General features: G+C 43.7%; 1 protein-coding gene across 3 annotated transcripts in view; it reads left to right on the top strand.

The window, feature by feature from the left end:
• RAB30 (RAB30, member RAS oncogene family) overlaps window positions 1-16,472 on the top strand; it is a 75,253-nt gene that overhangs the window by 26,893 nt on the left and 31,888 nt on the right. The window contains exon 2 of one of the 3 annotated variants that reach the window (XM_036258982.1): window positions 11,254-11,353. The exons of 1 other annotated variant lie outside the window; for it this stretch is intronic. The gene's annotated coding sequence lies outside the window, so the exon portion shown is untranslated. Of the gene's footprint in view, window positions 1-6,042; window positions 6,423-11,253; window positions 11,354-16,472 lie in introns of those variants that run through there. One more of the 3 variants, XM_036258984.1, reaches the window with a different exon arrangement.

A 16,472-nucleotide genomic window follows, 5' to 3' on the forward strand; every position in this document is an offset into this window, starting at 1 on the left:
TGGAACCTGAGACTCTCTGGTTCGTGGACTGATGCTCTAACTGCTGAGCCAAACCGGCCAGGGCTATGAAAACTTTTTTTTAAAAAAATTCTCACCCAAGGACATTTTCCCATTTTTCTTTAGATAGAATGGGAGGGAGGGAGGGAGAGAGAGAAACATCAATGTGAGAGAGACATGCACGACCCTGACCAGGGCCAGGGCGGGGGAGGAACCGCAAACAAGGTACGTGCTCTTGACCGGAATTGAACCCACAACTCATTGGTCGGCAGGCCGACGCTCTAACTGCTGAGCCAAACCGGCCAGGGCTATAAAAACGTTTTTAATTGAAATATAATGAACATACAGAGAAATGTACATGTAAACACATAGCTTGGTGAAGTTTTCAAACTGAACTCACCAGTATAACCAGCACCCAGAGTAAGAAACAGAATATAAGTATATCTCAATAAGCCTGATTTTTAACTGTATAGAACTTATGTCCACATGATGGTTCTCCTTTCAATACCAATTTTGAGTGGCCCAAGAAAATCAATATCTTTTTAAGATCAAATGATGTTATCTAATAGTCATTCTCTGTATTCATCAAGCTTGAATCAGAGTAACTTTCACTATGCCCATACATTACAGTCTCTCCTCCTTCATTCTTGTCACAGTGCAGAAGGTGACCTCTCTTTTTCCAAGGGTAGCTGTTCCCTGTGTGTTCTGTCCTGCCCCCCTTCACTTCCTTGGGTCTGGTCCCCCTAGTTCTTTCTTGTTTCTCCTTTACCTGTCTTGTGTCTTCAGCTTCTCTTTTTTTGGCTCCTGTTCCTCACCTTCTACACTTATCCGCAGTCCTTCTGCTTTCCACCAGGCTGTTATTTGCTCCCTCTCCTTTTTATCACCAAACGTTTAAAAGGACTGCCTTCACTTTCTTTTTAACCCTTTCATTCAAATGCCCTTGAGACTTGGTGTCCTTTCCTACAGTTCTAACAAAGTTCATTAACAAACTCCTGGTTATGAAGTCAGACTTCGCCTCCTTTGGAATTCTTCTCATCCTTTCTTTGAGACTACTCTTAGGCTTCCATTTATTGACTGCTCTGTCTTTTGCCAGCTACTCTGAGCACCCCTCTAACAGTTTGACTTCCCTAAGGAAGAACAACAGTTATTCCGGCTTCTTTTGGTCTGTATGAGAATGATATTTCTTAGGATCTTCTTTTGTGGACTACGGGTCATTATGTTGGCAGTTTATCTGCAGTTCGAAGATTGTGGTTTTAGAACTTATATGTGTGTATGTGTAACCATGGACACAGACAACAATGCTGGGGTGGGGGGTGGGATTGGGAGGAGGGTGTCCGTGGGGGGAAAAAGGAGAAACATCTGTAACAAAAATAAAAAAATATAAAAGATTGTGGTCTTAATGGCAAACTTTGAATTACATTGATATGAATTCTCTCTAACCTTATATTTTGATGCTATGCCTGGTAGGAACTCAATAAATGTTTTTTGGAATGATTTATCCATTCAATTATTCATTTATATGTTCAGTAAATATTTACTAAATGTCTAGTCAGTGAATTGAATTGTTTGTTAAATTTAACAGTAGGTTACATCTTCTTTTTTCAAATTATGTAAATGTGGTTTTCTTTGTCTTTTTCTTTCAACTTTTTTTTTGTTGTTGTTAATCTTTACCCTAGGATACTTTTTCCATTGATTTTTTTTTTTTTTTAGAGAGAGTGGAAGGGAGGAAGAGGGGGAGGGGAGAGAGAGAGAGAGCGAGAGAGAAGGAGAGAAACAGCGATGGGAAGGAGACACATCAATTGGTTGCTTCCTGTGTGTGCACTGATCAGGGCAGGGATCAAACCTGCAACCCAGGTACATGCCCTTGACTGGAAACTGAACCTGTGACCTTTCAGTGCACAGGCCAGTGCCCTAAACATGGAGCCACACTGGCCAGGGCTTCTGTAAACTTTTGTTGAAGTTTTTTATTTGCTTGTTTTTTTTCCTAATGTGAGCAATAACTAGCTACATGACTCTTGGATGAGTTACTTAACCTCTAGAAATCTGTTTCCTAATTATTTTTTTTAATCCTCATGCGAGGACATTTTTGCATTCATCTTCAGACAGAGTGGGAGGGAGAGAGTGGGGAGGAGAGAGAGAAACATTGACGTGAGAGAGACACATGGAGTGGCTGCCACCCACACGACCCCAACCAGGACCAGGGACAAACTGCAACAGAGGTATGCGTCCTTAGCGGGAATTGAACCCAGGACTTTCTGGTCCACAAGCCGACACTCTAACCGCTGAGCGAAACTAGCCAGGGCTGTTTCCTAATTTTTTTTTTTTTATCCTCACCCGAGGACATTTTTCCATTTTTTACTCAGATAGAGCGGGAAGGAGAGAGAGGAAGAGAGAGAAACATCGATGTGAAAGGGACACATCGAGTGGCCGCCACCCACACGACCCAACCAGGGCCGGGGACAAACTGCGGCCAAGGTACATGCCCTTAGCGGGAACCGAACCCGGGTCTCTGTGGACTGCAGGCTGATGCTCTAACCGCTGAGCCAAACTGGCCAAGGCTCGAGGACATTTTTACATTTTTTGTTCAGATAGAGTGGGAGGGAGAGAGAGAAAGAGAGAGAGAGAAAGAAACATCGATGTGAAAGGGACACATCGAGTGGCTGCCACCCGCACAACCCAACTAAGGCCAGGGACAAACTGCAACCAAGGTACATGCCCTTAGTGGGAACTGAACCTGGGTCTCTCTGGACCGCAGGCCCACGCTCTAACCGCTGAGCCAAAGCGGCCAGGATTGTTTCCTAATTTTTAATATGGAGATAGTAATAGTGTCTACCTTCTGGGTTTTTTTGTGTGTGTGAGGATTAGATGTCAAAATGCACATAGATCACATAGTACACACAAGCATGTAGTAATGGCTCAATAAATGTCAGTCATCATTATTTTTATTATAATGTTTCAGACATTGGACTTGGGTCTGTACAACAATTATTCTGAATTAGGCATTATTTTTCTTATTTTTCAAAGAAAGAAACTAAGACCCAATGGATTTAAGTTACTTGCCAGAGATTACAGAGCTAGTCTAGGCTATCTGATTTCAGTTTTTGCCTTTAACCTATACCAAATCTTTTTAGAAGTAAACTAGGAGTCACTTTATATTGACAGAAATAAGCTAATATTGTTCTTGTTTGCCTTTTGAAAGGTTGGATTTACCAAGGAAGTTGTGGAAACTCAGTTCTGAAAGTCGATTAATGAAGATTTTATCTTAAAACCACAGAATTCTAGGGTTTAGGATTTTAGGTGTAGGGGAATTTGTCCGCCTACTATTGAATTATTTAAGCATCTCGCCTAGGGGGTCATTTGGTTTATGCTTGAACAGTGTGACAGGAAAGTCATCAGTACCCTGGCAGCTCATTTCATTTTCCCCACCCGAACTCCTCTCCTGTCTGTCCATTCCCAACTCTGCCCCTCCCTGCACTCCCTCTGCCACACAGGAACCAGAATTCTGTCTTTAAGGTACACGTCAGATTGTCACTCACCCAGTTAAAACTCTTCTTTGATTTCCCTTTGCTTTTATGACAAAATCCAAATTTTTCTGTGGTAAAGAAGGCCTGCTTCATCTCATTCTTTTTCCTTGTTGCTCACTCAGCCTTGGTCCTGGTGCCTTTTCGCTTGCAGACATGCCAAGCGCTTTCCTGCAGACGGCCCTTGCACGGTTCCTTCTGCCTACACTCTCCTTTTCTGAGCTTTGCAGATGGCTGGCTTAGTCTCACCTTTCAGGTCTCAGCTCAAAGGCCACTTCCTAGAGAAGCCTGTCCTGATCACCCATCTGAGGCCCTAATCTTATCATCCTGTATCTATCTTTCAGATCACCGTGCTCTCTCTCTTCATGAGAACATAAGTTCATTGATCCCTGGTTCTGAGCTATCACCTTGGCAGTTGTATCTTCTGGAGTGGCATAGTAGCTGTCCACAGAAGGTGCTTCATGAATGTCTGAGGACTAATGAATGGCTTCATGATATACTGAATGTAAGGGGGTGGAGGCATATTAAAAGTGGAGTTGAGCCCTGGCCAGGCAGCTCAGTTGGTTAGAGTATCTCCTGATTCGTCAAGGTTGCAGGTTTGATCCCTTCTAGGGCATATACAAGAATTAACCAATGAATGTATAAATGAGTCGAACAAAAAAATCAACATTCTCTTTCTCTCTCAAATCAATAAATAAAAAAATTTTTTAATGTATTTGAGCTTTGCCATTTTCTTTTTTTTCTTTCTTTTTTTAAAATCCTCATCTGAGGATATTTTTGCATTTGTCTTCAGATAGTGTGGGAGGGAGAGAGGGAGGAAGAGAGAAACAGTGATATGAGAGAGACACATCGAGTGGTTGCCACCCACATGACCCCAACTGGGACCAGGGACAAACTGCAACTGAGATACGTGCCCTTAGCAGGAACTGAACCTGGGCCTCTCTGGTCTGAGGGCCGACGCTCTAACTGCTAAGCCCAACCGGCCAGGGTGAGCTTTGCCATTTTCTATGTAACTTTGGGCAAAGTATGTTACCTCTCTGGGCTTTTGTTGCCTCACCTGTATAACAGCAATCTTATCTATGTCACAGAATGTTGTGAAGATTAAGATATCAGCTGGGAATGTACCTGTCACATTGCCTGGTGCACATTAGGTGTCCAGTGCACTTCAAAGCCTGATGCTGAATTCTGAACACGTGTACAAGAGTTCTGTGAAGTTTCAGCCTGATTAATGGCACTGTTTATATAGCGTGCCTGTGTGCGTGTGACTCATAGCTGGGTGTGTAAGATGCCTGTGACTCCCCTGAGGTAACGCCTGCCTGGCTGGGAAGGAAGGCAGTTCTAACCCTGGATATCAGTTGTTGTGCAGAGCGATGCTCAGTCTGATAACCCAGGGCTGCCAAGCCAGAGCCTTCCCTGGGCCATTGAATACAGTCCCCAAAAGGACATGCTCAAACATGACCTTGTGGCCATCTCTGGTCAAGATGGATTGGGATGCTCTGTCTAGACAGTTGTCTCCTTTGGGAAATCACAGTGGCTCTAAGAGGAGGCACATGGTCTCCTGTTAAGAATACAAAATAGCCTGTGAGCTGTTTTTCGGGGGTGGGTGGAGGTTGCTGTGAGGTGTGTGGGCCTGTGGAGCACAGCCCGCAGAAGGGAGCAGTCAGCTTCTGTACTCACAAGCATCTGAGAACCATGGAAGTAGCCTTCTCCTTCACATGTACAGTGTCAGCAGCACCCACAGTCCACGGGAAGGGGGAAATGTCACCGTCGGCCTATCCAGAGCCAGTGATTCTGTGCTGCCACTGAGGAATGCTAGAGGAATTACAAGGTAACCCTGGCATGTAGATTTCCTGTCAGGAAGGGGGGCAGAAGTCTCTATGCAATTTGCTCTCTTGGCATGATGGCCTAGGTGATTCCCCTCTGTAGGCTGACAGGTGTGTTTTACCACGGAGGCTCTAAATGAGATAGACCTGGGATCAGGTCCTGGCAATGTCATGACCTTGACCAAATTCTTTAACATCTAGACTTCCTTTCCTCACTGAAAATGGGGATAATAATGCTTTTTATCTTACTTGGTTGCTGTGAGGATTAGATGATATAGCATGCAGAAATCTTAGCTTAGTTCCAGGCCCATAGCCGATGCTCAGTAAATGATGATTCTTTTTATTAGGCAGCACAGGTCAGGAGTCTGTATTTATTTCTGATGAGCCTCACCCACATTGAACTTTGAATCTTGGTTCACCACCTGCCAGCTGTGTGCCTCGGACAAGTAATCTAACCCCTGAGTCAGTGTTCTTATTCGTTGCATGCAGTTTATAATTCCCACCTCAAGGTGAAGGTAGAATGAGATAAGAGGGCCTGACACATAGCAAGTGCTCAAAATATTAATGTCCTTTATCTGTAGTTCTTAAGTATCTGAAATATGGTCCCTTTAAGCTTGTTAAGATTCCTAACTAGCTTTGTATGCGGCTGTGTTCAGACAGCTTTGGCAGAAAGAGACACTTTTTAAAAAAATGCCTGTTTCATAATATGTTGGCTCAGATCTTTGCTGCTGCCACACCCTGTGTCTCTCAGGATCCCTAGGTCCTATTGTGATTAGAGTGTGCCCTGCCTGTCACCGAAATGACCCTGGAAAGTGGCTGCTGTGGAAGGCTGCTGAATGCAAAATGGATTTTTCTCCCTGCTGTTTGGGGCGATGCTGGCTCAGGGATTCTTAGCTGCAGGAGGAGGGGCTGGCGGGCCTGAACTGCAGTTGGATTTAGTGGCCTGGAGTTTTCTGGTTTTCATTAAAATTCTCTGGCTGTTTTTCGGGATTGCTCCATTGGCTATGGCTGTTTGTGCTGTTCTTTCAGCCTCACACACCCATCAAATCACAGTGGCCCTGAGGCCGAGAGAAAATTGAAGGTGGGGAACAGGCTGGCTAAGGGGACTTGCTCAGCACCCTTTGTGTAAAGAACCACGGTCTACAACAGCAGGGTTTGAATTTTGCAAAGTCTTAAATATAGATGGGAAGGCAGACATAGCTGAGCTGGGAATCCTCTTACAGTTGACTCTTGATGACAGCCTTGCTCTTGAGGGCAGACAGAATTTTCCTGGCAGCTGTCAGAGGGTCCCCGAATGTTACCTTCATGAATAAAATCAGTCCGATGTAATCATTTTTCTGAGGTACTGATACCCTCATATGCCCAAAGGGTTTGGGATTGGGTGGCAGGTCTCTGAGTTTGACAGACTGAATCGAATAAAGAAGAACCAGTTTTTAAATGTTAATATCTGGTAACTAAAGAAATCTCACTTGAGATCGAAACTTTAATCTAAAAACCTAGGTTCAGATCATGACTCAGCTATTGACTTTCTTTGTGACCTTGGGCAAGTTACTTCCTGGGTCTCAGCTTCCCAGTGGGGTTATGAGGAATAAATGAGATACATTATGTAAAGCTCTTGGCATATCATATGTTCTCTGTAAATGGTAGATGTTGATATAAATTGGGCTAGATTTGACTTGTCACTCCAGCTCACCAAGATACATCCCAATTCTGCCATCTAGAACATTTGTTCGGCATCCCTCCTAGCTTTGTTTTAAGAATTGGAGGCAGACGTGTTCCCTAGGGCAAGTTGAATCTCCTCTCTTTGGAAAAAACATACCAACACCTCATTAAGTTTCTCAGTGAAAGGGTTACAGTGCTGGATATTTCATCTCTGGATAACTTAGTAGGAAAAAAAATGATTTTTGACATCTTCCTTGATAGATAGATAGATGGTGAGAAAGCTATTGTAACTGATCTTGGGTATAAATATCCCCTGTAGGTACTCCCAAGAGAGCATCACTGAGACTCCCAGTTGCCTTCAGAGTCAACTTCAGTTCCAGTCATTCCTCCTTTCACTCTATACTTCAAGCCCTGTGTTCTAGTTACAGTGCTCTGCTCACGTAAAATAAGTAATATGGAACACATACAACCAAAGAGTATTTTAAATATACATTTACAGTCTAAAGAAGAATAATAGAATGAAAATTGTCTATCCACCATGCAATTTATCAAACTGAATATTATTGGTACCTTAGAAGCTGCTTCTGTACCCTGTGCCTCCAAATCCAGTCTCCTTTCCTTCCTCACCAGAAGCAATGATTATCTTGACTTTTGTATTTATCATTCCCTTACTTTTCTTTATGGTTTAATCACCCATGTTCATATTACTAAACTATATATTGTTTAATTTTTTTTTTTTTAAGATGCAAGCCCAGCTGGTGTGGCTCAGTGGTTGAACATCAACCCATGCACCAAGAGGTTGCTGGTTCAATTCCCGGTCAGGGTATATGCCTAGGTTGTGGGCCAAATCCCCAGTGGGGGGCATGTAGGAGGTGGACAATTACTGTGCTCTCTCATCAATGTTTCTCTCACTTCCTATCTCTTTCTCTCTAAAATCAATAAAATAAAGAAAAAACATTTAAAAAAATGCAAACATAAATAAATCTGGCAAGCTTTATAAGAAAAGTACAACATGCCACTCTTAGATCTAAACATAAACTGATCTTACTTGGGTTGATTGTCTGGCTTTACCTTCCCTGGGAGTTCCAAAAGGTCCTAATGGGGAAGTCAATGGGCAAGACGGTGAGTGAATCCTAGGAAATATGAGGCCCACCACTACTGGGGCATCTGATGGGACGGTAGAGTGGGCCAGGCACTGGACATCTGGTGGGATATGGTCACAGAGACTGGGCTGTTCTCTCTGTCTTTCCTGCTCTGTCTCTATGGCCTATCTCTAGCTTTCAGAGAGTAGGTCAAAGCAAAACTTACCTGTGGGATGAACTGTAACCCAGACAGACAGCAAGGAGGGGACAAGCGGATACTTCATTAGCACATGGTCAAGGCAAACAGAATCAGAGTTTACATATCACAATTTGTCACATTAAAAAGAGGGTATGTAGTACCACCTATGGAATATTCTTTTTTGTTTGTTTGTTTTTATCCTCACCCGAGGACATTTTTGCATTTCAGATAGAGCAGGAGGGAGGAAGAGAGAAAGAGAAACATCGATGAGAGAGAGACACATTGCCCTGGCCAGTTTGGCTCAGCGGTTAGAGTGTCGGCCTGTGGTCCAGAGAGACCCTGGGTTCGGTTCCTGCTAAGGCACGTATCTCGGTTGCAGTTTGTCCCCGGCCCTGGTTGGGTCGAGCGAGTAGCAACCACTCGATGTGTCCCTTTCATGTCGATGTTTCTCTCTCTCTCTCTCTTCTCTCTCCTTCCCACTCTATCTGAACAAAAAATGGAAAAATGTCCTCAGGTGAGGATAAAAAAAAAGAGAGAGACACATTGACTGGTTGCCACCCACACAACCCCTACTGGGGCTGGGGACAAACTGCAACCAAGGTATGTGCCCTGAGCAGGAACCGAACCCAGGTCTCTCTGGATCGCAGGCCGACGCTCTAACCGCTGAGCCAAACTGACCAGGGCTATGGAATATTCTTACCTAAAAGTTGACCCCTAAGTCTTATCAAGCCTCTGGAGCTGACTTTGAGTTATTGGAAATATAGGGCAAAGGATGATGACAAATTAAATTACACACTAAAGAAGCAAACAAATAAATTTGGTGTTGAACAACTGACTTGGCTTTTGCAAGAAATCGAAAAAAAAAAAAATGAAAAAAGTAATGTGGCTTAAGAATGATACCCAATGGCGCTGGCTGGTTTGGTTCAGTGGTTAGAGCGTCAGCCCATGAACCAAAGAGTTGCAGGTTCGACTTCAGTCAAGGGCACGTACCTCAGTTGCAGTTTGTCCCCCGCCCTGGTCGGGGTCATGCGGGAGGCAACCAATCTATGTATCTCTCTCACATTGATGTTTCTTTCTCTCTGTTTCCCCCCGCCCCCCATTCTATCTAGAGATAAATGGAAAAAATATCCTCTGGTAAGGATTAAAAAAAGAGAGAGAGAGAGAGAAGAGAGAAAAAAAGAATGATACCCAATGAACCTTGTTTTGATTTGGATAGTCTGTGTATTGTTTTGCTACCTACCACAACAAAATATCACAGACTGGGTAGCTTAAACAACAGGAATGTATTTTCTTATAGTTCTGGAGGCTGGAAGCCCAAGATCAAGGTGCTATCAAAGTTGGTTTCCTCTGAGGCTTCTCTCCTGGGCTTTCAAATGGCTACCCTCTTCCTGCCTCTGTACACAGTTGTGCCTCTGTGCACATGCAGCACTGGTCCCCCCCATCTCCTCTTACAAGGACATCAGGGGGGTTGGATTAGGACCCACACCAAAGGCCTTGTTTTAACTTAATTACATCTTTAAAGGCCTTATCTTCAATGACAGTCACATTCTGAGGTACTGGGGGTTAGAGCTTCAACATAAACATTTGTGTGTGTGCGCGTGTGGCACAATTTAGCTCATAACAGTCTAATTATAAAAAGGTGTTTTTGAGATGTGGGGGAAATTTTATTATAGACCAATATCAAGGGATTATTATTAATTTTCTAGGTGTGATAGTAGTATTGTGATGTTAGAAAACGGGTAATGCAGCCCAGCTGTGTGGCTCAGTGGATTGAGCATTGTCCCATGGACTGAGGGGTCCTGGTTGGATTCCCGGTCAGGGCACATGCCCGGGTTGTGGGCTTGATTCCCAGTAGAGGGTGTGTAGGAGGAGGAGCTGATAGATGTTTCTTTCTCATTTGATGTTTCTATCTCTCTCTCCCTCTCCCGTCCTCTCTCTGTAAAATTAATAAAGGGGAAAAATAAATAAATAAATAAATAAATAAATAAATAAAGAGGGTTTAATGGCAGTGGATGTTGGTGATGACATCTCCAGTGTGTCTCTCCCTGGGGTTACACTTCTCTGGGCTGACTGGCTTCTTCATGTGGTAGTTATCTTGGGGTCCTCTGTTGCTTGTTTCTACTAGATCTTCTGACTCTTGTTTACCACTTGGCGAAGGACACCCTCCAGCTTGTAGAATCTTCTCTTTGCAGTTTCTGCAGTTTCACACTGTGCTTGGTGTGCTGGGCCCTTTCAACCTGCACCCCTCAGTTCTTCACAGTTTTGTTGAATTATATTGTTAGAAATTTTCTTTCTCTTTTCTGTTATCTCTTTCTTGAGAATTTCTCTTACTCAGATAGTGGACCCCCTGTAATGGTCCTCTAGAATATTTACCTCTTTCTTCTGTTTTCCATATGTTTGTCTTTTGACTTTACACTCTAGGAGATTTCCTTAACTTTATCTTTTAATCCTTTTGTTGAATTTTTTATTTTGGCTATTAAGTTGTCAATTTCTAAAAGCTCTTTTTTTTTTTTTTTTTTTTGTTCTCTGAGTTTTGTTTTTTTTTTTAATCCTCACCCGAGGATATTTTTCCATTTTTTGTACAGGTAGAGTGGGAGGGAGAGAGAGGAAGGGAGAGAGAGTGAGAAACATCGACGTGAAGGGACACATCGAGTGGCTGCCACCCGCACGACCAACCAGGGCCGGGGACAAACTGCAACCGAAGTACATGCCCTTAGCGGGAACCGAACCCGGGTCTCTCCGGACCGCAGGCCGACACTCTAACCGCTGAGCCAAACTGGCCAGGGCTCTGAGTGTTTTTTTTTTTTTTTTTTTAATAGTATCCTATTTGCACTTCATGGAGGCAGTTTTATTTCCTTTATGTGAGAATATTAATGGTACTTCTCCCCTGCTCCTCCCCTCCCCCCCATAGTATCTGTTTCCTTCAAGTTGCTTTTTTTTGTGTTTACTGTGGTCTATATCTTTATTAGAGGCTTTCCCAAGATGTCACTCCGAACGTGATCCTTGGCTGTGTTGCTCCCGATTAAGAGGGCAGGGGGTTAAAAAAGCTGCCAAGACCTTGACATTGTGGTAAGTGAAAGAAACCACTCACAAAAGACCCCACAGTGTATGATTCCATTTATATGAAATGTCCAAAATAGGCAAATCTAAAGAGACAGAAAGTAAATTAGTAGTTGTCTGGGGCTAGAGAGCAGGTAAAATGCAGAGTGACTGCTAATGGGTACAGGGTTTTCTTTGAGGGGGTGATGATGATGTTCTAAAATTGATTGTGGTGATGGTTGTACAACTCTTTGACTATACTAAGCACTGCTGAATTGTATACTTTAAAAAGGTCAATTGAGTATGTGAATTATATCTTAATAAAGGTTAATATTATATCTTTTATTTTAAAAATTTTTTATCCTCACTTGAGGACATTTTTCCATTTTTGCTCAGACAGAGTGGAAGGGAGAGAGAGGAGGAGAGAGAGAGAGAGAAACATCAATGTGAAAGGAACACATTGAGTGGCTGCCTCCCGCACAACCCCAACCGGGGCTGGGGACAAACTGCAACCGAGGTACGTGCCCTTAGTGGGAACCGAACCCAGGTCTCTCTGGACCACAGGCCTATGCTCTAACCACTGATCCAAACCGGCCAGGGCTAATATTATATCTTAATAAACAATCCCAGTGATGATGGTTATACAGCTCTGAGTATACTAAATACCATTGAATCGTACACTTCAATAAGGTGAGTTGATTATGTGAGTTCTATCTTAATAAAGTTGTAAAAAATAGCTGCCAGGAAACTGAATATGGGATGGAGATTATGAACTCTAAGCCTCCCTGTAGGGTGATTGGGTTGGACTGTTTTGGGGAGCCCCTGAGGCAGCATCTTCAGGTTTTCTGTAGGTTGCATTCACCCAGGAGGGATCTTTTTTCTTTAATATGTTTTTTTCCCCCTAAGGTTATTTTGTTTTGAATTGAGTTTAGAGAGAGAGGGAAGGAGAGAGAGAGAGAGAGAGAGAGAGAGAGAGATGAGAGAGAACATTGATTGGCTGCCTCCTGCATGCCTCGCACTGGGGGTCGGGCCCACAACCTAGGCATATGCCCTGATAGGGAATCAAACCGGTGACCTTTCGGTGCTCAGGACAAGGCTCAACCAACTAAGCCACACCAGCCAGGGTCACCGGGAGGAGTCTTACACTGCTCTTTGCAGTGTGGTTCTACGTGACATGTTCTGGTAGGAAGATGTGTGGCACTCTACCTTCAGTAGACACTGTGCCCTTTGTTATGTTTCCCTTCAAATGTGCGGGTCCTTCCAGACCAGAGACACGTTTACTTTTTATTATGGAAATTGTCAAAGATTTACAAAAGTAGAGAGGATCGTACAGTGAAGCCCCATGCTCCCGTCACCCAGGTTCACCAGTGATCTCTTCGTGGACATTTTTGTCTCATCCGTATTCCTCCAATCCCTTCTCCCAGATGGTTTTAAGCAAATACTAGACAGTTCTGTCTTATGCTCTCCAGAGACTAAGCTTCTAGAATTCTGCTGGTGGGGAGAGGATGTAGGGACCGAACTTCTTTTGAGCAGCTTGCCCCGAGGTACACGGGCTGCCAGTCTGGGCGTGGAAGGATTCTGTGGTTTGAATTTGCTCATTTCTCAGCTTTCCCTGCATCTGGTTTAGGATTCAGATTTCTTGAGTCTGCTAAGTCAGTCTTTTTCCCTGTCCTCATACGATTTTGTTATTAAGAAAAGAAGCACTCCACTGACTTCCCGTGGGGTTTCAGGAACCAGTGAAATCAGATGCAGCTGTTTGGCATGCGACCATCTCAGGAAGATCGGCAGCTCTTTTTTTCCCCCCTTTTTCAGTCCTGCTCTATCCTACCTGGTTCTACCCAACCCTAGAACCCTATTTTATTTATTTACATATGTTTCAATGTATTTGCCTTCAGAACTCTTTTCCAATCTTCTGAGCACTACAGGGCCTCTTCTTATTTTACCACGCCTTTCTTCTGACCTTCAGTCTAGGCAGAGTTAAAGGAGCCCCTCATTTGTGCCTTGCTGGCATTTTATACTCACCTCTTATTATAGAATTGTTTGCTTGCACTTTGCATGCTGCATTGCAGTTTGTTTACCTGCCTATTTTCCCTGCAAAGCATAGTTTGTGAGCAGGACTGTGTCTTGTTTTTCTCTGAATCATGAGCACAATGCCTCGCTGCCAATGAACATTTGTTAACTCGCAGACTGGATCAGTGAACACTGTGCTTCCAGGGTGGGGACAGACAGCAGACAATGCCCCTTTCCTTCTCACTCTTTACTGGTACCACTGTTTGGTAAATGTTAAGGAGCAAAGCATGCCTTGTCCCATGGCTTGCTGTTATGCAATGCTATTCTCTTTGCTTTCAAGTCTGGTGTTTTTTACCCAGTCAGCAGGTTGGAGAGGGAGGGAGGGTGGCTACTGGAGTGTAAACATCCTACCAAAGAAGGAATGGACTTGGTCAGAGGTGCGTTGTTCCCCTCGCTTGATAGAAAGGCTTGTGGTCAGAGGAGTGGGTGGAGGTGGAAGAGGGTGCAGGGGGGATAAATGATGATGGAAAGAACAATTAAATTAAATAAAAAAAAGAGGAAAGCTTGTGATTTAAGTCCACTCTCCTTCACAACTAGAGAAGGAGGGTATTTGTTTTTTTTTTCTTTTTGTTTTAAGGATGGGGAAATTTATTTATCCTCGTTTAAGGATATGCTTTTTATTGATTTTAAAGAGAGGGGAAGGGAGAGGGAGAGAAACATCAGTTGTCTCCTGTTTGTGCCTCGACTGGGGCTTGAACCCACAACCTGGGTGTGTTCCCCATCCAGGAATCAAACCCTTGACCCTTTGGTGCATGGGGCGACACTCGAATCAACTGAGCCACACCAGCCAGGGCGGATATTTGTTGTTTTGAGAGCTACCTAGTTCTGCACAGTCTTCCATTGCTTTTTCCCTTTGGGCAAAATGCCAGGAGAATTTTAAAAATTACTGATTACATTGTTTAAAAATCTGGTGTTAAGGTGTTATCTATGAGAGGTCGTATTGCAAAATATAAATTTGCAACGGTAACTAACACTTGACCTGTTTTTTCTTAAAATATGTTCCTCAAGATGCTGTGATCCTAGGAGGAGAAAGAGAGAATTAGTCGTCAAATTTGGGGTGCTGGGTTATACAAAGTTAAATAGGGTTTTTTCAAGATTTCTCAGATCCTTGCTACTGTGCATTGTGGGTCTCCTAGAAGGGTATGTAGTAGGCAGAATTTCCTAAATTTACTTTTCATCTGAGAAGCAGGTGATTTTAGTTTTATGTTTTGAGGACCACACACAACTTTGGAAGTAGCCTCTCAGCTTAATTCATCCTTCGAGGTTGAGTGCAAATGCCACTTCCTCCAAGGCTTTCCTGTCTTCCCCGAGAGATGCATAACCTTTTTTTTTTTTTTGTATCACTTTCATTGCATCTGGGAAATTTCTTTGTGCAAAGCTGCTCAAGAAACGTTTGCAGTGCTGCATGTGGGCCTTAGCTGAGTCACCTGCAGAGTCCAGGGGGCATGGCAGAGGCGGGAGCCCAAGACAGGTCTGGAGCTTGGGCCTCTCACTGCTGAGGGATATGGATGGACAGAGGGCTCACAGCCAGGGCACAGGGCCAGCATAAGAGCCTGGTCTTGAAGGACAGAATAAGAAAGCTAAATCAGGAGATGCTGAGAATATTAATCAAATGTACTGAAGGTTGGCTGTATGCCAGCCATCCTGTAGTCAGCTTTGAATACTTAACCTTAATCCTCACCTTTCAAGTGGGTGATATTCTTCCCATTTCATAGATGAAAAAATGGGTCATCAGAGCGCTGGCCGGTTTGGCTCAGCAGTTAGAGTGCCGGCCCCCGAACCAAGGAGTTGTGGGTTCAATTCCGGTTAAGGGCACGTACTTCAGTTTCAGTTCCATACCCCACCCTGGTCGGGGTTGTGTGAGAGGCAGCCAGTCAACGTGTGTCTGTCATGTGGATGTTTGTTTCTCTCTCTTTCTTTCTCTCCTACTCTGTCTGAAGATAAATGGAAAAAAAGTATCCTTAGGTGAGGATTTAAGAAAAAGGGGGCATCAGAAAAGTGAAACAGGGGTAAGTACCTGTATAGACCAGGCTCTCTGCTGGGGACACAAAGATAAATAAAATCAGGCCTTTCCCTGAAGGAACCCTAGTTTTATGGAGTAGACTACTCCTGTAAACAAGTGTACACAGTGGGTTAAGCTGTGGTCAGGGGATCACTGGCGGACCTCACCTGTGCGTGGGAGGAAGGTGGCACATCCAGGAAAACTTCCAGGAGAGTGGTGCCCGAGAAGGAGGAACAAGGGTGCAGGGTTTGAAGGGACCCAAATAAATACACACATACATAAATGTAACTAACTCACTAACTGGATAAATAAAAGCATGGGGTGAGAAACATCCTGAGGAATTGACTGTTACTGGAGTATGAAATATGAGTTAAATGAGAAGTGAGGCTGGAGACATTGAGATGATGTTTTGAACACATTGAAGAGCTTGGGACTTTATTTTGAAAACCATGGAAAGCAATGAAGGGGTTTCAGCAGAAAAGTGAGCTAACACATTTTGGATACATACCCAGGTAGTGGGTACTTGGTATTATTATTCCCAATTTTTATTTTTTAAATCCTCACCCGAGGACATTTTTTGCATTTATCTTGAGATAGAGCAGGAGGGAAAAAGGGAGGAAGAGAGAGAGAGAAACATCGATGTGAGAGAGATACGAGTGGTCACCAACCACATAACCCAAACCGGGGACAGGGACAAACTGCAACTGAGGTACGTTCCCTCAATGGGAACTGAACCCAGGCCTCTCTGGTCCACGGGCCGACGCTCTAACTGCTGAGCCAAACTGGCCAAGGCTTATTTCCTTTTTTTAGGTGGGGGAACTGAGGCTCAGAAAGTGACTTGCCCAAGATGACCTGGCTTGTCAGAGGTGGAACAGAGCCATGATTCTACTAAAAAGTACTGTTACTCTCATTCTGATATTTGAATCAGAGAATAATTTTAAAGACTTAATATGATCAAGAGCTATAGTACTTAGTGCCATAAAGGTTCAGAGAAGGAGAGATCAGGGAGGACTTAATGGGAGAGATGGCATCTAAGTGAATAGTTCTGTGTCTAGCACACTGTGTTTAATAAGTGGA

Source organism: Molossus molossus, unplaced genomic scaffold, assembly GCF_014108415.1.
Source record: "Molossus molossus isolate mMolMol1 unplaced genomic scaffold, mMolMol1.p scaffold_m16_p_13, whole genome shotgun sequence".
NCBI lineage: Eukaryota > Metazoa > Chordata > Mammalia > Chiroptera > Molossidae > Molossus > Molossus molossus.